Source organism: Perognathus longimembris, chromosome 11 (assembly GCF_023159225.1).
Source record: "Perognathus longimembris pacificus isolate PPM17 chromosome 11, ASM2315922v1, whole genome shotgun sequence".
Lineage (NCBI taxonomy): Eukaryota > Metazoa > Chordata > Mammalia > Rodentia > Heteromyidae > Perognathus > Perognathus longimembris.
The window spans coordinates 25,172,533-25,193,545 of record NC_063171.1 but is presented as its reverse complement, the minus strand read 5'-3'; the positions used below and the strand labels follow the sequence as shown (position 1 = coordinate 25,193,545).

At 36.1% G+C, this 21,013-nt stretch overlaps 1 long non-coding RNA gene across 1 annotated transcript; it reads left to right on the top strand.

The window, feature by feature from the left end:
- The first annotated feature begins 2,762 nt into the window (after positions 1 to 2,762).
- On the top strand, positions 2,763 to 14,287 carry LOC125359747. Its single transcript, XR_007212613.1, has 3 exons — positions 2,763 to 2,982; positions 10,923 to 10,925; positions 14,277 to 14,287. It is a non-coding gene; the product is annotated as an uncharacterized LOC125359747 (long non-coding RNA).
- Positions 14,288 to 21,013: the final 6,726 nt, after the last annotated feature.

Sequence of the window (21,013 nt, the reverse complement as noted above, 5' to 3'; positions counted from 1 at the left end):
AACACTACATAAAAATACATAGTCATTATTAGTATAATCTGGCAATATCTATAATGAAAGCAAAGTTTTAAAAAAGCATGGCTAACTACATATACAGAGAATAGGAGAAAGAGGCAGGCCAGATTACTCAGGAGAAATAGAAGAGATTTTTTTTTTTGTGGGAAGAAATGTAAAATAAAAACTAAACTCAAATAATTGAAAGAATTCCATTGTATTAACTATATTAATCCTGTGATTCACAAAAATGACATGAAAAATCAATAAAAAATAGTTAAGAGTTAAGATGGAATGATCAAGAAGACTGAACTGCTCACATATGTCTGAGGTGTCATCTAAATGTAATATTTTAGGGAGATAAGCCTTTTGTTTCCCATCTAAAGTTGACTCTATCCTTTGGTAACGAGTGCTCTAACAGATCCTCACTACAAAGCTTTGTCTATCCAACACACATGGTTTTCTGCCTGTCTGTCCTGCGTGACTGCTAACCATGTCTCTAAGTGAACAGTAACCTCCTGCTAATGTAGTTATCCTTTTAGCTGAAATAAACAACATGCTATTAAAAAGCTAAACTGGCAACAAAAAGGAGAAATGTTTGTTTTGGGTTTGTGAATGGAAAGAAAAATAGAGAAGACTTTCTGAGCCCAGTAGTGTAAAATGCATCTAACAAAATAATCTGTAATTTTTTGTGAAATGAAAAGGTCCTATTTGTTAAAACCAGAGGGAGATAGATGAGTTTTCTGCACAACAATAATTTCTTAGACATGTTATTTGAGAGAAACTCTTTAGAAAATGTCTATCACAACCAGCTATAGTCATCCCTTGCTATATCACGGTTCAGTTATTTAAGCTTCACTGTATCTTTTTATAAAAAAATCTAATTCAGTATATTAGAATTTTTGCTATATCACAGGATTTTTGCAGTATATAGGTATTTATATAATATTTACGATTTTAATTATTTTTGCCTAAAAATTTTAGAACATTATAAAATGTTAATTATGGTTAATAAGAAAGTGAGGAAGGTTTATTGAGACTGGGAAGGGTTTATAAAGCCTTAAAATATATATGAATAATAAAATGAATATAATTCTGCCTCTTCGCAGATTTTCACCTATCACTGGGCTCTCTGGAATGTAACCCCACAATAGGTGAGGCATTTCTGTAATCTTAGTTACTCAGGAGGCTGAGATACAGAGAATTATAGCTCAAGCCAGCCTAGGAAGAAAATGTTTTATTTCTAACCTAAATAGCAGAACACTAGGCTGGAAGTATGGCTCAACTGGTAGGACACTAGTACAGCAAGTAAATTGAGTGAGAACCAGACCTTGGATTCAAACTCTGGGACTGTGAAAAGTAAAAGACAAATGTCTACACAATTGTTCATTGAATGAAATTTTACCATTAACTTTTTATAAAACTACAATCATTTTTATGAAAGGTAAATTAATAGCACTAATATCCTTATGGATCAATTACCATATTTTTCAAAGTTAACTTTCAGCTAATCTTGGTGGCTCAAGCCACCACCTAGCTGCTTGAGAAAGTGGAGATGGGAGATTGAAGTTTGAGTCTAACTCAAGCAAGAAAAATTTCAAAAGACTCCTATCTCAATGAATGAGCTGGGAGTGTGGTGCACACCTGTCATCCTCAGTAACATGAATCACAGGTAGGAGGATCATAGCCCAGGTAGAATATAAAGTGAAACCCTATCTCAAAAATACCAGGGCCCAAAGGGGCTAGATATATGGCCTAAGTGATTCAATACCTAACTACCAGGCATGAGGCCCTGATTTCAGTCCTAAGTTCTGAGTACTGACAAAAATATTTTTTATTAAAGCACTTTTTTAACAGTCTTTTACTAATAATTTTTAGCTAAGACATTTGTAAAATATGATCTGGGCAATTGGAAGTACTGTAAAAATGAAGGATGATGGTAGGTTGGGCTGTATGGAAGTAAAGGAAGACAAGTTAACTAATAATTTCTCAGCTTTTTTAAAAAAAAACAAAAAGGCAACAATTACTGGAAAAAAAGAACTTGCATTAAGTACAGTGATTATGTTTACATTTTGCAAAGATATGTAAAGGATTTATTTGAAGATCATAAGTCAAATCAAAACGAGGTCTCATTAATTCTGTTTTTTTACATAATATTGTCTTTAATTACCTTAAGGCTATGGCCACATAATTTACAAATCATCTCCTTTATCTCAATCCTTTTATCTAAGAAGTTGGCAAAAAGCACCACTATCAATCACACATACACAATAGTTCCACAAAAACTTGTGAATAGCTGCATAAACAAAATCCTGAATTATAACTTTGTCTTAGAATTCAAAAATAAAGTTAGTATTGTATCTATCACAGTCACTTTTAAAAGCATCTGAACTTACAGACCAACTGTAAAATGTGAGAAGTGTTTGATATTCTTTATTTGACATTTATACATAAGCCACACTAAAATATATTTCCATAAGTAAAAGGCAGATTTCAGAGACAGGGAATTCTTCTAATTAAATTGGCTTAGTCAAGACCAAAAATATAGACATTGCTTCCTCATCTTCAACCATTGCCTTTAACAAGCTAATGATCACAAATTCAAACAGGTTAATTTTGCTTGTCAGTGAAGGGATGGCCGTGTTTAAAAGATGTTCTCATAATTAGCTATATAAATCTGAATATAAAACCAATCTGACAGATTTGGAGATGGTATTCCCTAACTTGTTTGAAAAATTGAATATTAGTAAGTCCATCATATCACAGAAAGGGGAACAAATGACAGTATTTTTTTTTTAAGATCACATTCACTTAACCACAAGCCAGTTTTACTTAAATCAGGACTGCCCAAAAATATTCTGCCAGTCATTCAGGATATGAAATCTGGTATTAGAGATCAATTGAATTATGGTACACATTAAAAAGCCATGAGACATTTGTTTTGCAATAAATAAATAAGGCAGTGGCTATTACTCATTTGTAGCTTTTGTGAAGTCTGCCCTTTCTCCCTTCTTCTTAATGCCAGCGAAGATCATTTTTGTTCCTGGGATGTACTTTTTGGGATTCTTCAAGTATACTCCATCAGTGTATCCTCTCCCCAAGTGATGCCTTTGTTCTTGTTGGCATCTCTGTAAGTGAATCTAGCTGCTTGACCTGTCTTCCGACCAAACAGACCATGGAGATTAGGCCCAGTCTTGTGCTTGCCTCCCTTTTCAACAGTGTGGCATTGAGCACACTTTTGAACAAAAATCTTCTTGCCTTTCTCAACATCACCTATTTTAAATTCGCTTCTCCGTTGCTACTACAGCAGACAGCAGTTCAGAAGCCAGACGTCCCACTCTCTGCGAGGTCTCATTAATTCTGTGAGAACAGAACAAGTAGTGCTGTCATGGGGTAGGTTAAGGTGAGAAAGGAAAAACATCCTCACATCAAAACTAAGGCACATACAGAGCTGGGGATATAGCCTAGTGGCAAGAGTGCCTGCCTCGGATACATGAGGCCCTAGGTTCGATTCCCCAGCACCACATATACAGAAAACGGCCAGAAGCGGCGCTGTGGCTCAAGTGGCAGAGTGCTAGCCTTGAGCGGGAAGAAGCCAGGGACAGTGCTCAGGCCCTGAGTCCAAGGCCCAGGACTGGCCAAAAAAAAAAAAAAAAAACTAAGGCACATACAACTTCAAGTCTTTGTTCTTCATGGAACTGACCACCCGTACATGTAATGTGACATAACTAAATGATCTAGATAGGTAGATGGTAGACAGGTAGATACATAGCTGCACAATCAATAATACATTTTAGCTTACATTAAGACATCTTACTTTTTTTTTTCTTTTCTTTTCTTTTTTTTTTTTTTTCCAGTCCTGGGGCTTGGACTCAGGCCTGAGCACCGTCCCTGGCTTCTTTTTGCTCAAGGCTAGCACTTTGCTACTTGAGCCACAGGGCCACCTCTGGCCTTTTCTATATATGTGGTGCTGAGGAATCAAACCCAGGGCTTCATGTATAGGAGGCAAGTACTCTTGCCACTAGGCCATGTTCCCAGCCCAAGACACCTTCCTTTTTAAACCATGCCTACTTTCTGTATATGCTGATGTAGTTCCTGGAAAATTCACACTAGTACCTACACTATTGTTCCTAGAAGTTATTTTCATACATTACAGACCTGAAATTAATGCAAAACATAGTCATGAAAAAACAAAACATAAAATGATACTATATAGGCTAGGACTATGTGGAAAAGGAGGAAAGGGTTCCGTTTTCTTGTGGGGAGACAGAGGTTATGAACTAACTTTAATCCTCAACATATATCTAGTATTGTTTATCCCTTATGAGTGTGTTCCTGTCAAGTACTGCCAGAAAGACTGAGTTTCTTCACATGAGCAACTGGTAAATTTCATGGTAGGAATCCAAGCTGAAGACAGAGACATGATGCACAAATGTGGTGTAAGGACACTCTGTAATCATTAGAAGGGGTGAGTTTGAGTGTGAGGACTATGGCTCAGATTGTCTTCCAACCAATTTCCCTGGATTCATGCCTGTGTCCCCAGAGAGAAGGCTGAAATAAAAGGCATACTATTGCAAAACATAGCAAATGCTACTGAAGCAGTAAACTACAAACCTGTATAAACAATTTAGGAAGAAGAGTCAATATTATTTAAACATATCAATTTTTGCTAGATTTATATCAGCTTAAAAGATAGTTTAAGAAGTGTATTTTTAATCCTGGAGGATGGTATCAACTGAAGCATTACTTTGACAATATGTTTGCGTCTCTAAATCAGTGTGGTAATTCTTATGTGTTTTTTTTTTTTATTCAGATACAGCAGCAATTTGTTTCTCATATAATGAATCCTCCCAGATAGAATCCTGGGTATCTATTAGTTGATGAACCAGTTTACCAACATTTGCTCTTGCCAATTTGTAGTGAGATAGAAGAAATTGATATTATCTCATTTTCAGTTTGGAAAAATTAGGTCAAAGCAGTAATGCTGTTGGCACTCCACCCTATGTTCAAAGACTAAGAATTTCTGAGTCATCTTGATTTGATGAATATAAAATATATACATGACCATATCTTGGTACTGAATTAAATAAACTATAATCACCAATAAACACTGAGTATAACACTTCCTTTTTTTCATGTCTCTCAATCACTGGATTTAAGTAGATGTTGGTAATACCTCTGAAGAAATGACATGCTGAATTCTATATACTGATATCCAATTATTAGTATCTTCTTCAGTATGTGTTCCAGTATATTGTTTTTATGAAGTACCCTCGAAAAAGGGAAGAAATTAACCTCCTCTAGTTTTACTGCCAGTTTTGCAAACTGAAAGCAACATGTTGATGGGGCTTTACCACTCTCAAGAAGATCTGAGGATAACTGACTCAAGACTCATTCAGGTTATTGTACATTTGAGTTTCCTGTGGCTTAGCACATGAAATTTGGTTAAAACTAAGGGCTGTTCTCAGCTTGGCTTGATCTCCTTGGCTACTATTTTTTACAAACTGACAATACATTAAAGAAGATATATTGCATACATAACTAAGAGGACCATAACTGACCATGAAGAAAGCATAATGAAAAGAAGAAAACTTCTTGACATTCTTAGAAGTAATTGGACAGATATTCATCAACCCCTGTAATTTATTAAAGTGAGGAATCTAAGCACAAGTAACTGGAATTATAGAAATAAAACACCAATGCCTACCTTCTATTTGGGTTATTTTATCTCTTATTCTCAGAAACTAATCTTTACTCTTATTATTATTATGTCATCTTTCTCTGTGATATGTCTGTTATTTGAACTTGGCATTTTTCATTTCTGTTCTCTTGCCTATTGATTTTTCTAATGTTTAATCTTTATTTTTTTCTTTACTTAGGAAGGTTCCTCTACCTTATTTCACTAATTTGTTCTATGGCTGGGTCCATCTGCTACTATCCTATTAATTTTAATTCTTTCCCTACCAAATATCTTCACTTTCACATTCTTTCCCTACCAAATATCTTCACTTTCATTTGTTTTAATAAATTTTGGTTCCTGTTCTGACAGGTTTGGTAGATGCTATTTAGTTATTAAATAATAATTTGAAGATGGTTTAGTGATTTGGTCTCTGTTCTTCAAGTAGTATTAATTCATTCGGTGTGTAATTGTTGAGCACCTAATTCAATAAATTATACCATCTGTCAGCCACTGTGCCAAGCTCTGTACTTGCTTCACCAGTCTCCTTCCTCCTGGGCTATATGTATTAAGACAAAATAAATAAACTTTTAAGTCAAGTAGAACATACTGTGAAACAAAGCTAAGTGATAGAAATGCTATTTTGAGTAAGCTGACCAAAACCATCTTTCAGCCTGATTTGAACTGAGAGAATGAAGACAGGAAGTCAACTAAAGGAGAGCTAAGCAGAGGTTATCACAGCGTGTACAAAGGCTCAATATTCTTGGAATATCTGGATCTTGACAGCCAGGATGCTGGAGAAGCATCTTAAAATGGACAGAGAAAAGAAATAAGGTTAAAAAAAAAAACCCTCAGTTTCCTGTACTGAAGCTTAGCAACCAGCAACCAGAACCACACAATGTGCCTGTATTTGGGCATAGGATCTTTAAAAAGATGAACAAATTAAAATTAGGATGTGAAGGAACCTATTCTACTCTGAATACAGAGGACAAATTTGGACACATAAACACAAGGATTGGCATAATCACAGAGAAATGACCGCATAGAGACATCATCCTCAAGTTCAGGAGAAAAACCTAAAGAAACTAAACCTGCCACCTTCATCTGGGATTTGTATCTTTGAGAACTGAGAGATGGGAATTATGTTGTTTAAATCACCCAAACAAGGAAATATATATGTATGTATATATACATACATATATATACGTATACATACATATATATATATATATATTTGCCTCTTGAACTCAGGGTCTGGGCATTGTCCTTGAGCTGCTTTTGCTCAAGGGTAACACTCTACCACTTGAGCTATAGCACCACTTCTGGCTTTTTCTGTTTATGTGGTACTGAGGAATAGAACCCAAGTCTTCATGTATGCTAGGCAAGCACTCTACCACTAAGCCACATTCCCAGCCAAGGGTATGTTTTTAATACCTGAACCATTATTACAAATACTCAAGAGCCATAAAGATAGGCACCTTTATAAGAACTGTAAAATTATGATCCATATTTTTGTACTAGTGTAAATGTTTATCACAAAAAGTATGCACAGAACATGGGAATTCTTAAATAGCAGTATAAAAGTATAGTTTCTTTATGTCATAAGGTATTTTGTTACAGCTTCAAGATAAAAAATATTGAATAAATTGAAGAAGGTGCCCCAATTTTCAAGCTGAATAGTTTTTTTCACAAAGCATTGCACTCAATGCTTTACCTGCGCATAATTTGTTAGTTTTTTTTTACTTAAACCTGCAAATTAGTAAATTCTGTTTTATGATCATAATTTTAATATGCACTGCTTCAATTTTTACATTTTAAGATTTTTATATCTACAAGAAAGATTGGTCATACTTTTTCCTAACAGGTTTGGATATAAAGATTAGGTTCACATAATAAAATTAGTTGAATAATTTTGCTTCTTCTCTCCACCACAAAAATGTCAAGAAAAGCATCACACACACACACACACACACACACACACACACACACACACTTTAGACATTCAGTTGGGTCCCTCCACCATTTGGCTATTGTGAACAGAGCTATGATAAACATGGGTATACAGGTATCTTGGCTGTATTTTGGCTACTCTCTTTTGGCTACATGACTTAAGAGTGATATGATAGGGTGAGAGGTAAGTCTATTTTTTGTGAGAAACTTCCATGCTGACTTCCACCAACAATATATAAAGATTCCCTTTCCCAGCATTCTCATCAGCATTTGTATTTGTCGTCTTGATGATTTCCAGTGAGATCAAATCTATTTTAGCTTTGGTTTATATGTCCTATATGTATAAAGATACTAAACATTTCTTCACTTACTAGCTGTTTTTCTGGGAACTATCTGTTCAATTGAAATTTCAGTTTATTAATTGGATCAGTCTCTTGTTGGAATAGGAATCTAATTTCAGTCTTCTGCATGCAGTTATCCAGTATTCACAGAGCCAAAAGGTGTACCTATTCTCTAGTGTATGCTTTTGACTGATTAGTCAAAGACCAGATGGCTGTAATTATGTGGCTTTATTTCTGGATCTTCTGTTCTATTTTATTTCTATCTATAAGATACGTTTCTTGAGGCATCAAATGGATTGATTCTAGTTTGGTTACCTTTTCTTTGGGGAATGGGAACTGTGCATTAAGTATTATTATTGAAAGGTATAGAGTAATTCTTGCCATGATCTTATTAATTTTTACTATTTTAATGTATTATTCTTCCCTACTCTTCATTTGATAATCTGTTCATCCACCGAGATTTAATTTCTCTGATTTTTTTCTCGGAAGAAAGAATCCTTTCATTCTTTAGCAATGCTAGTTTAGTGTTCATAAGTTATGTGTTTTTGTTTATCATAGAAGGTTTTTTTTTTTGACCAGTCCTGGGCCTTGGACTCAGGGCCTGAGCACTGTCCCTGGCTTCTTCCCGCTCAAGGCTAGCACTCTGCCACTTGAGCCACAGCGCCGCTTCTGGCCGTTTTCTGTATATGTGGTGCTGGGGAATCGAACCTAGGGCCTCGTGTATCCGAGGCAGGCACTCTTGCCACTAGGCTATATCCCCAGCCCATCATAGAAGGTTTTATTATTCCTAATTTATTAGCAATACACATGATAGGTAAAATAATAATTATTGGCAATTTTTTACTTTCAGCACTTGAAATCATTCTAAACCTCTGTTGAGAGTTTTATTGCTATTCAAATGGACTTGTTATTATAGGTGACTTAGCACTTACATTTTTCAGTATATAGTCCTATTGGTTCTTTTCTAGTCTGGTTTATTTGATGCCCTAAAAAAAACCTCCTTTATTTGAATGGCTACTTCTTTCTTGAGAGATTTTCTTCTCTGATATTATTGAACATGTTTTCTTTCTATTTATCTTAATCCTTTCCTCCTTTCTCTATGCCCATGATTCCTACATTTTCCCCCTTAATGGGGTCTCAGAGGTTTTACAATCCCTAAGGAATGGAACAAAGAACCTACATAGGATGGACCACCTGCCAGGCAGCAATTATGTCTTTCTCTCTTCTCTTAAAAAGCCACTGGCCTTTTATAAGGCATTACCTTGGTGATCTTACTGAATCCAAATCACTTCCCAAAGGCTATACTTCAAAGCAACTTACTCAGACCAAGATTCCTCTTAATGCCTCACAGTGGGGATTAAACTCAAGCATGACTTTTACAAAGGATAAATCATGATCCAACCATAGCATTGTTTACTGTCTTATATAGAATTGTTTACTTACTGATTTACTGGATGATTTTTAATGAAATTCTTGCTCTCTGTACATAGACACCAAAGTCACATGTGTGCATGTGCAGGTGCACGCACACCCGCAGATATGGAGTATTTCCCCTTAGGGAGGTGTTGCTTTACATCTTTACATAAGACAACTCAGCTTGGAATTACACTTGTTCTCCTCTTTTCTCCTGATCACACTCAGATGTTAAACTTGATGAATTGCTAGTTGCTTGCTCTACTGCTTCAGCAATACACAGGACTGTAAATTGTTATACATATGAATCTAATCAAGCTATTTCTTTCCAAAACTAGTTTCTGTGATCAGTATTTTGGGATTTTTAAACCAGGATTACTTTTGCCATCCTTTTATGCACAAGGCCTCTTTCTCAAGCCAGCCAGGTTACTGCCCACTCTGGAACTCCAGAAAAATACATGAATTTTTTCTCAACTTCCTTCCCCTTTTATTCCCTTGGAGATCATCAACTTCTCTAGCTCTCTTATCAATCAAGTACGTTCCTTTCAGAAATTAATCATTCCCTATTTCATGATCTTATTCTATTCCCAGGCAAAATTTATCAGCATGCATTTTATACTGGGTTTGAGATAATGGTAAGCTAATTTCTGCTGTCCTTACTCTGGAAGTTTAGTGCTTGATTAAGTTGGATGATGTATTAGCCTGAATTCTTCTTGTAGATTATGAGGTCTCAGTATTCTCAACACACTATATAAAGGTCCCAGATTGTTCCCAACTCATGTAATCCCTCCTACTTTCAAAGTTAGTCATTTAAATCATCAGTATATCATTGCCACAAATTACCACAGTCACCACATGTACTTTGATATTAATAGAATAGTGAAGTATTCATCATCCTTCTGCAATCAGGATGTCCATAATTATAAATTAATCGTGTGTGTGTGCGCGAGTGCGCACACACGTGCGTGCCAGTCCTGCTGCTGAAGTCAGGGCCAAGGGACTGTGCAGCTTTTTTTTTTCTCTCAAGGCTAGTGCTCTACCACTTGAGCCACAGCTTACTTACATACTTTAATTGTGGTTAATTAGAGATAAGAGTATCAGAGACTTTCTTGCCCAAACTGACTTTCAAACATAATCCTTAGATCTCAGTCTCCTCAGTAGCTAGGTTTACAGTCATGAGCCACCCAACAAATTATTATGAGCACCCAACAAATTATTCCTTTCCAACAATCTAAAATTCTCTAGTTACTTTATTGTAAGTTATGGAAAGTTGAATTTCCTGGTGTCTTTCCTTTGGAAAGTGTGAAATGTATCTTTGTTTGAGGCAAAATAAAGAAATAGAGAAATGACAAATAATTGCTAAAAGATCAAAACTCAGAAATTAGAACCTGGATGTAAACTGAAAATTCAGAGCAACAATCTCCCATCCCACCATCTCCTTTTAGATGTTACACTGCAACATACAGAAGAAGCTTCTGAAAAAATTCAATATCCCTTCATGATAAAAAAAATAACCAATAACAGAAGTATACCTCATCATAATGCAGTTTGTATCCAACAACCCTTTAGCCAATACCGTACTATATATGAAAAAACTGCATTATTCCCTTCTCCTAAAGTTAGGAATAAGACACAAAAGGACTACTCTCTACTCTTATTCAATAGAGTGCATCATAACAATAAAACAAGAACTAAAGAAGTAATACACATAGAAAAGGAGGAAGTTAAATTATCAGTATCTGTACATGATATGATCCTACAACCAAAAACTTTTAGATCTTGTGATAACTTTGATCAAATAACAAGATACCAATCAATATACAAAAACTAGCAGATTTTTTATATGGCCTGACTCAGGAAAACAATTCCATTCATAATACCCTCAAAATTCCTAGGAATAAACTTAAATAATAAGTTTATTGTCCTCAATAGTATAAATAAAACATCAAATAAAGAAATTGAAGCACATACAATAAAATGGAATGGCCTCCCATCTTCAATGATTGGTAGAATGAATATTTTGAAAATGGTTTTATTACCAGATTTAATCTGCAGAGTCAATGCAACACCCACCCAAATACTAATGTTGTTTTTCACAGAGCTAGAAAAATCAATCCTAAAATTTATATGAAAGCATAAAATACCCCCAAAGTGCCAATGTAATCCTGAGTAAAGAGCAATACTGGTAATATTATAGTGCCCAATTTCAAGCCAGATTATGGACAGTATGGCACTAACACAAAGGCAGACATGTTCGCCTATGGAAAAAAGTGCCAAACCCCAGAGATAAAAAATGGATTTTTTAAACCAAGAAAGAAAAGCAAAAGAAGTTGCTGTATAAAAGACAGTAACTTAGCCAGAAGTTGTGCTGTGGTTTAAGAGGTAGAGTGCTAGCCCCGAGCAAAAAGAAGCCAGGGACAGTGCTCAGGCCCTGAGTTAAAGCCCCAGGACATCCCCCACCCCCCCCCCCCAAAAAAAGACAGTAACTTCACCTAATGAGAAAATAGTATATCCATGTGTGGGAAATTGAAGCTAGACCTTTAGCTTTTACTCTGCACAAAGAAATTCAAAATGTATTAGAGACCTTAATGCATGATCTAGAACTTTGAAACAGCTGTAGAAAAGCATAAGGAAAACTTTGGAAAATATAGGTCTAAGTAACAACTTTCTAACGAGGACAATAATAGCTCAGTAACTAAAAGCAAAAAATAGAAAGTAATATTGCCTCAAATTAAAAAGCTCAAGCACATCAAAGGAAGCAATTGCAATAACAGCTAGAATGGGCTCAAAAGTTATCATCAGATCACCAAATGATCCAATTAATGGTTGTGCAAAGAAAGTGAATGGTCAGTTCTCAAAAGGAAGTATAAATTACAACCAAATACATGAAGAAATGCTCAACATCCTTAGCCATAAATAAAATGAAAATAAAAATGACATTGGGATCCATTTCACTACAATCAGAATGATAATCATCAAGAAAACAAGTAATAACAAATGTTGGCCTAGATTCAATGAAAAGGGAACTTATTACTGGTATGGATATAAATTAGTGCAGCCAAGATGGAAATCACTATGGACATTCCCCCAAAGTTAACAAATAGACCTATAACATGATCATGCTTTACTACTCTTGGGTAAATATGCAATGGAATGTATATCAACATACTGCTTAGATAGTTGCACTTTCATACTAATTGAAGCTATTCACAACAGTCAAACTATAGAATCAGCTGTGGCATCCATCAATCAGTGATTGGATAAAGAAAATGTCATATGTATACATAATAGACTACTATTCAGTCATAACAAGAATGGAAAGAACTGGGAATCTTTTGTTGAGCAATATAAGGACTCAGTCATAAATATCCTATGTTTTTAAAATCTCATACGTGTAATTTCAAAATAAAAATCATAGCAGTAATAATTACGTGATAATTGCAAAAGGGGGTGCTGTTTAGAGGAGGGGACTAGTAGGAAACAGAGGTTATAGGGAGATAGTGATAGGGGAAATATGATTGGGTCACATTGTAGATTTGTACACAAATAGCACAATAAAACCCACTATAGTAGTTGAAAACCTGATGGAGAAAACATTTCAAAATGAGTAATAAATCAGGAAATTTTAATTATATATACATATATGTATTATATCACAATGAAATTCCTTTAAGAGGTGAAATGAAAAAGAGAAGAAAAGTATAGGATGAAGGACTATGAGATGCTAAACTTATGAGAAAACAAGATAAAATAACCACAGCAAAAGAGAAAGCAGTGAAAAATAAAAGAACAAGTAGAAGAAACCAACAACTGTTAGAAAAAGAAAACAAACACACACCAAGACAAAATGACCAGTTGGGCCTCCTGATGTGGGATTGCCTCCTGGAATTGCCTACAAAGTGTTCCTGCCAGCTGAACCTTAATACCCCCATGGCTGGATGCCTCAGCACCAGAGACTTCTCACTTTGGGATATTTCCTGCCTACCTGTCTCCCCTGCCCCTATAGAAGGGTGCAAAGCAGTAAAGAAGAAGCAGTTTGCACTGGCTGGGAAAGGTATGGGTCTCTAAATGATTCCCAGTGCTCTAGCCACATAATTCTCTATTTTATTACCCTGGCTTATAGTCACAGACAGCCGATAACTTTTGCATTATTGGAGGTCATTGTTTGTGTTGCTGATCTGCCATTGCTGTTGGAGCCTTCACCACAGCTCCACTGCTGCTTTGCTTTCCCCTGCTTTTGTTCTGTATTTCCATCCAGGCTTCTGCTCAACTCCAGATTGCCCTTCCTAGTCAAGAAGACAATATTGATGAGTCTGAAATGAAGTCACACATCTTTTCTGTGGCCATGTTGATGCTCAGGGTAGATCTTTGTTTAGACAGTGGAGAGGTGGGTTCTTCAGGGTTTGGAGTTACAAAATATAAGTAGAATCTACTTCTTATTATTGCCCTCCCTGAGTCTTGCAAACAAGGATAATTCTAGATGTCTCCAATCTACTGTCTGAACCTCAAATCCTCTAAGATTGAAATTTGATTCTTTCCAATCTGGCTCTACCATTCATACCTTTGAGCCTGTGCAACCCCATGCAATCATTCCTCATAATTCACACTAGATGGCTATTCTCTGTAATTTCCAAGATCAGGCAAGGACAATTAGGATATCTGTCAGCATGGAATGTTAAAATGAGACCTGTAATATACATCGTTTTCCAATATCAGGTGTTTTGCTTGACAGTCTCCTCTGGCCAAGTGATAAGAGCAGACAAGAAAGAGGGAAAATAACATAAACATTTATCATCAAAGAGACTACATTGTTTGAGAATTGTGTTCCTTTTTAAATTCAGAATGGCTGCTTCCCTTAAAAATACATCTTCAAGTTATTTCTGCTAGTAAGAGGAAGTGAGGAGTTAAGCTAGTTGAGTTATATTTTTGTTCATGACTCATGTATAAATTTCAACCTCCTGCAAATGCAAATTATGTTATATCACTTCCTCACTGAAAAAAAGTGACTTCCCACTCCCTCAAGTAAATTTCAACATCTTCCTGCAGCAGCAAATGTTTTCTTCATAGCTTCGTCGTCTCTCCCATGATCTTTCCTCTGCTCTCTCTGCTCCAGTGATTTCTATCATGTGAGCTCTTTTTGTTATTTTTCAGATTAGTCTTGCACTGTTTTACCAGAGAGGGCCTTAGATCACCACTCTCCTATTTATGTGTTTTGTACAGCTGGTACGAAAGGTGCACATTTTGCACGCACAACTTTTTTTTGGGGGGGGGGCACTCCTGGGGCTTGAACTCAGGGCCTGAGCACTGTCCCTGGCTTCCTTTTGCTCAAGGCTAGCACTTTACTCCTTGAGCCACAGTGCCACTTCTGTATTTTTCTATATATGTGGTGCTGAGAAATCGAACCCAGGGCTTCATGTATGTGAGGCAAGCACTTTACCACTAGGCCATATTCCCAGCCCATGCACAGTTTTTTTTGTTGTTGTTGAGATAGGATCTTGCTAATTTTTGCTTGGGCTAGCCTCTAATAATGAATCCTCTCATCTCAGCATCTCAAATAGCTGGGATTAATGATATCAACCAAGCCTGGCCTTCATTTTAAGGTTTTGGTTGTGATATTAGTGGTACTGAGATTTAAGCTGAAGACCTTAAACTTGGTAGGCCTAGCCAAACAAGTTTAAGTTGAAGGCTACCCTGTCAAGACCCCAATACTTTTTGCCTTAGCTCGCATGTACTATAATCCTCCTATTTATGATTTGTGAGTTGATGAGTACCAGTGCACTCAGCTTGTTATTGATTGAGATTGATCGCCTGAATGTTGTTTTTTTTTTTTTTAAACTTGGACTAGCCTTGATATTCAGTCCTCCCAATCATCATCTTCTAAGTATCTAGGCTTACAGGTGTGAGCTACTATAATTGACTCTTCTTGGCCAGTCCTGGGGCTTCAACTCAGGGCCTGAGCACTATCCTTGGCTTCTTTTTGCTCAAGGCATGCACTCTACAACTTGAGCCACAGCGCCACTTCTGGCTTTTTCTCTTTATGTGGTGCTGAGGAATGGAACCCAAGGCTACATGCACGCTAGGCAAGTGCTCTACTGCTAAGCCACATTCCCAGCCCCAGAGTACAATCTTTTTATAGCACTCGGGTTTTCTAAGAGTGACTTGAAATAGTTTAGCCTTGAGCTGGCAAGCACTCTACCACTAAGCCACATTTCCAGCCCCTTTGCAAACTTCTTAATGCAGCATTTCTATTGGAGTTGTAGTAATTTCTGAAAAGGCCCTTGATTATTTGGTAAGGGTATGTTTGATTTTATAAGAAACTCTCAGACCACCTTCCAAAATATTTGTGCCATTTTGCATGCCTACTAGCAAGGAATGAGATTTTTAGATGTGTAGTAGAATCTTATTCTCTCTCTCTCTCTCTCTCTCTCTCTCTCTCTCTCTCTTTCTCCCTTCCTCTTCCATGTGAATATTCAATTTTTGAAGTACTATTTAGAAAGTATTTTCTTTTCACCCAATGCAATGTTATGTTTATGTCTTTATTTCTTATTAGGCAGGATGGCGTGTTCCTTCAGTCCTAGCTACATGGGATACTATGGTAGAAGGATCTGGAATTGAAAATGATCCTGGGCAAAATAGTGAGGCCCTGTTTCAAAACAATCAAACACACAAAAATTTTGTTTTTATTCTGGGATCCTTTCACTGGACCATACAAATGTTTCTTCACCTTTTCTACTCTTAGTTTAATCAAGGAAGGTAAAGTATCATAAATGTTTTTATCACAGATGGGAAGCCTCTAGTAGTTTTCCTCTGGAAAGTCAGTCTGTGTTGTTAGGAATTTCCAGTACTATGTGACTATTGTCTCATTCTCCATGAAAGAGTTCACCACCAGAGTAGGGTATCTTTCCCATGGGTATTTGATGGGTTTCTGGAGATAAAATATCACGAAAAAGTAAGGGTCTAAGATTGTGTCTTCTCACTTTCATACCACGTTACACGAGAGCCAGACTTTTTTTCAAAAGACATTTTTAAATGTGTCCATCAGTTGGTGGTTCTAGCAGCTTCTGCTTCCAGTTCATTTGGTAGAGTACATATGTTTTTGTCAGTATTTTTTGTCATTGTGAGAAATACCTGAAAGAAACAATTTAAAAGGAAGAAAGATTTAGTTTTAGCTCATGCTTTTAGAGTTTTCAGTCTATATTGTCTGTCATCATCTAATCACCTATCAATGATTGCATCCGCTGGTTGTTAACCAACCTTCCACATATGAACCTTTTGGGGGCTACTTCAATATCCATAATAATATCCTTTGCCTTTTAAACTAGGTTAAATATAAACTTAGGTTAAATTGTTGTATTCTGCAATCCTTGGCCTCCTACATGTCACTTTTTAAATGATTCAAGTCCATTGAAATTACTTTTTCAATACAGTATTCATGAGGACAGGAAATGTAGCTACTCAAGCATGACTTATGGAAAAGAATAATGTATTGATTGATACTTGATTGAAAGTAGCAAATGAAGAATTCCTATATCAGTCAAAATGAAATAGAAATAAATTCTTTAGAGTGGTTTGAAAAAAGTTACTTGAATTTGCAACTCAGCTATTAAAAGGATTGAGGTGAGGAATTCTGCATAACTTAAAGACATGCAGTATAAAAAATGAGTTGCCAACACTAAATTAAGTAAACCAAAACATTTTAAGGCACAAATCAGACTACAATTGTTGTTATTATTGAAACCAAAGCTTCACAATGAAAAGACAATACTTTGGCAATAATAAATAAAATCTTAGGAGAGTTCCCAAAGGGAGAATTGTTAGGTCTATACTGTTTTGTTTCTGAGATTAAGTGGTTGACAAAAGTGTATATTCAACTCATTTAAAAACTTAAAGATTACCAGTAATAAAAATAAAAAGTAAAGGGCTGGGAATATGGCCTAGTGGCAAGAGTGCTTGCCTCATATACATGAAGCCCTGGGTTCGATTCCCAAGCACCACATATATAGAAAACGGCCAGAAGTGGTGCTGTGGCTCAAGTGGTAGATTGCTAGCCTTGAGCAAAAAGAAGCCAGGGACAGTGCCCAGGCCCTGAGTCCAAGGCCCAGGACTGGCAAATAAATAAATAAATAAATAAAACAAATAAATAAATTAAAAAAATAAAAAGTAAAACCAAGAACAAAAGCAAAAAACTCAAACTTCCAAACTTCAACTTTCAAACTTCCAAATTTCTTTGGCAGTAGATGGCATGGAGGAGCAAACCTAACTAAGTAGAAACCACCTAACAAGAGTTAGAAATCAAAGAAAATACCAAGAAAGCATGAGCAATAAAAGTTATGAGATAATACACAACTAAAACTAACCTTAAACAAGACACAAGTGGCTCCCACCTGTTAATCATAGCTACTCAGTAGGCTTAGAGCCAGTGGATGGCAATTCAAAACCAGCCTAGGTAGAAAAGTCAGAAAGTGTCCATCTCCAAAATAACCAGGAAAGTCCACATGCCTTTGTGGCTTAAGTGGTAAAACATCATCTTCCCAAGCAAGCTGAGTGAGCCTGAGGTCCTGAATTCAAACTGTGGTACTGACAAAACAATAACCTTCAAACTCTATATATTTACACATAAACATATACATAAGTTGAAAGGGATTAATTATCTGATAAACAATACTCACAAAGAGGAGCCAAGCTATATATTGTTTGTAAGACATTTTTCTGTGTTTTTATTTTTACAAGTATTATACTGAGTTGTATTATTCTGTTTTTGTTCATTCATATAATGTCCTTTGATCATAATCACCTTCCCATCACCTTCTCCCTTTCTCCTTCCTCTTCTTACTGGTTCCCTTCCCTGCCTAACAGTTTTCTTTTACATGTCTTTCTTTTATTTTGGGAGAGTATAGGATCCACAAATGAAAAAAAATGTGGTATTTATCTTTTTGAAAATATGGTATATGTGTATATATAAAATGTGGCATATATAACTGATTTTCTTTATGTATTTGTTGACATCTAGGCTAATTACATAGCTTAGTTATTGTGAATAGTGCTACGGTATTCACAAACTTGCAGGTATTTCTAGTACATGCTGACTTAATATTCCTTTGGATAGAGGTTCAGAAATGGTTCTGTAGAATCATGTGGTAGTTCTACTTTTATAATTTCTGTAATGGCCGCATTAATTTTCATTCTTACAGTGTTGTAGAGGAGAGGTCTCAGCCTTGTAGTAGGAAGTTAGGTGGATAAGATCATGACCTTGAAGGGGTGTTGTTAGCCTAGCCCCCGTTTGTATTTCTTCACTTCCTGGATGGCTTCTTCTTCAAATGCTCCCTCTGCCACAGGTGTAAAGTGATAGGGTAAAATGACAATGGATGAAAATCTTTGAGACTGCAAGACAAAAGTAAATGATTCCTACTTTAAATAATAGTTTCCAATATTTTGTCATGGTGATGAAAAAAATGAATTCCATTGGCTAACCTTACACCACGCTTGTGGACTCAAGTTGCTTCCTTCATTTCTTTAAGTATTTCTAAACTTCCAAATACCTTTGAATAAACACGAGAAGAGTGGGAAGAAATGTAAACGTGCTCAGTGTTTGCCCCAAATTTCCTCCATGAATTTATAATTTTAAAGCTAAAAAGAATAAAATTACTTCATCTGGAAAGATTGAATTACTTCGCTTCACTAAGGTAGCAAGAGAGAGGCTCAAAAGCAAGATAAGTTTAGTTGTAGAAAAGAAAGTAAAGGCTAGTAATTTCAGACTTTATAATTTGGATAAATACTCTCACTGGTGACAATGTGAAACATTAAGGGCAGTCTGTTGGTACAGAATTATAGATATGAATGATTACTGGACTGAGATACAGGCAGTCTTGGAACACTTAGAAGACTTTCCTTGAAATGTTTGCTGATTGACCTTATGGTATTTAGATGAAGAGGCATTTAAGAGGTCAAAAGTGCAAATCTGAAAAAAGTGAAAATCTGATCAGAAGAAAATAAAAACATTCCCAGGATGCAAAATATTACTTGTGAACTTAAAGTATTTTTATACATAAAATGTAAAGCATTTCTGGGAAGAAAAAAGTCTGTTATTTTTCAATTTTTATGAATTCCTAGATGAGACATATTTTTCAAAAAGGCAGAGTAGCAAGAGAAAAAATGCCCCAGCAAGTTCATTCATGCTTGCCATCTTGTGAGAGAAAAGGAACTCAACTCTGCAGCATAGAAACTTGTTTATATTGTATTTTACCAAAGAGAAATGAATCTGAAAACAATGAAATGGCAAAGATTAAAAAGTTCCAGCTGTCAAAGGCAGAAGTGTGGGAAGAAATGAAGTGAGGCTTGATGCTACTCTTGCTGCTTCTCAACTGGAAACAGCTGCTGGGATGGGAGTCCATGTTGTCTTTAGGCACATGGATAAAAGGCTGAGTCCCCTCCCTTGTGCGTTAACTGCCTTTAATTCAGCAAACTTCAGCATTTTGGAGGGAAATGTTTTGCTTTCCTTTAATATAACAAACAAAAGAATAAAATAGATTAAGAAAAAGAGCAGAAAAATCCAGAAACCTGCACACACCTTCTGAGTCTTGAATATTGAATTCATCAAGCACATTCCATAAAACAGAGACATTTATAAAGTTCACTAACACAAAAGCCAACTCTGAAAAACTATATAAAGTGACATTTTGAAATAGCTCTTAAATTATTTGACAAGATAATGGCAGATATTTTCTGAAATTGGTGAAAGATGTCAACACAGAAGACCAAGGAATCCCATGGTAGTTAAATAAAAAGACATTTCACAGAGAAATTTCATAAAACAAATCAAACCAAATATCTTTACAACAGTTAGATAGATTACAGTCAAACAAATGATGTATTTGTAGCTGACTTCTTAACAACAATAGTGAAAACAATGGACTGATTGAGACTGGATCCAAGTGGCTCATGCCTGTAATCCTAGCTACACAGGAGGCTGAGATCTGAGAATCATGGTTCAAAGGCAGCTGGGGCAAGAACGTCTATGAGGCTCTTAAATCCTATTACCTAGCAAAATGCCAGAAGAGTAGTGCTGTGGCTCAAGTGGTAGAGCACTAGTCTTGAGCAGAAAAATTCAGAAACAGTGTCTAGGCCCTGATTTTAAGCACCAGCATTAGCACCAGCACAAAAACAAACAAACAAACAAACAAACAAACCCAAACAACAATAGAGTGGTATCTTCTAGATGCCCAAAAATATAACATAGAAGGCTCTGCCAACTGGTAACAGCCTTTCTTCTTCTTTTTTTTTTTTTTTGCCAGTCCTGGGGCTTGGACTCAGGGCCTGAGCACTGTCCCTGGCTTCTTTTTGCTCAAGGATAGCACTCTGCCACTTGAGCCACAGCGCCACTTCTGGCCGCTTTCTGTATATGTGGTGCTGGGGAATTGAACCCAGGGCCTCATGTATACGAGGCAAGCACTCTTGCCACTAGGCCATATCCCCAGCCCCGGTAACAGCCTTTATATATGACAAAATGTAAAAATGTTCACAAGCAAAATGTTTCACTATTCAGAGCATGAACAAATCACACTAAAATAAATTTTGTTGAGTATACTTCAGATGGAAAGAAAATGATTGCAGACAGAGGTCAGAAATATTGAGTGAGATG